This window comes from Mus pahari, chromosome 20 (assembly GCF_900095145.1).
Source record: "Mus pahari chromosome 20, PAHARI_EIJ_v1.1, whole genome shotgun sequence".
NCBI lineage: Eukaryota > Metazoa > Chordata > Mammalia > Rodentia > Muridae > Mus > Mus pahari.
In genome coordinates, this window is record NC_034609.1 from 45,556,068 (window position 1) to 45,557,292 (window position 1,225).

Consider the following 1,225-nt stretch of genomic DNA (forward strand, 5'->3'; position numbering starts at 1 on the left):
AATCATTTCACTAGGGGTTTACTTACAGTTTCAGAGATTAGTTCATCATCATCATGGAGGGGAGCATGGGAGCATGCCGGTGGATAATGTCTAGTTTTGGACCCCGTTATAAGGGACCGAGGTGCATATTTTACATTGCAAAGCAGACCTGGCGACTCCCCCAGCCTCAGTCCTCAGGGTCAGTGAGCTCACCAGCAAGCAGCTTCCAGTAAACCTGCATTTAATAAGATCTAATCTGGCTTCATTTGGCTTGTTTCATTGGGTAGCTTGAGCAGTGGGTGTTAATTTTCTCCCAGAGGTGGGAGGCCAGCATTGCCTAATCCTGGCTTGCAGGTGGCTGCTTTCTCACTGTCTCCTTAGATGGTGGAGGTGGTGGTGTGAAAAGAGATATACATATATACACGCACACATAACAGGAGAGGGAAGGAGGGAGGGAGGGAGGGAGGGAGGGAGATAGATCCTTGTCTGACCTGGTTGGCAAACACCTTTAATCCCAGCACTTCGGAAGCAGAAGCAGGCAGCTTTTTTTGAGTGCCAGGCTAGCACGGGTTACCCAGTGAGAGTTCTGTCTCAAATAGCTCTCCTTGGTATCTATTGAAGGACACCAATCCTATGAGATCCAGACCCCACCTTTATGCCCTCATGGTGAGGCTCTGCTTTGAAATCCATACCAGCTTGATGCTAGGACTTCACATGTAACTTAGAGGGTGGGTGGCATAGTTCAGCCGTATTACAGAGTCAAAAGTATTCGACTTGTCATGACTGGCGCCTTTCTAGGGTTCCTCTGTGTTTGTAGCAAGTGTCAGAACTTCATCCCTTTCTGTGGCCGAATTAATGCTGCACTGTAAGACCAGAACTTTTTTTTTTTCCTTTCATCAGTTTATGGGCATCTCGACTGTTTCACTTTATCTGAGGAAGACAGACAGCCCCTGACCAGTAAGACCAATATCGGATTCAAAATTTGCAAGGGGTCAGTACCGAATGAACTCCGTACCTTTTATCCGCCTGCCTCTGCCTCCCGAGTGCTGGGATTAAAGGCGAGCGCCACTAGAGGAGCCCAATCTGGGTAGTAGGAGGGGTACTGAAAAATGACCCAATCAGTTTAAGTCCTCCCCAGGGAGATTACACTGGGTCACGGTAACGATGCCAGAGATGTTTAGCGTCACAGAAACATGTAAGAGGATCTAAACCCTTCAACTCCAAAAATCCTTTTTTTTTTTTTTTT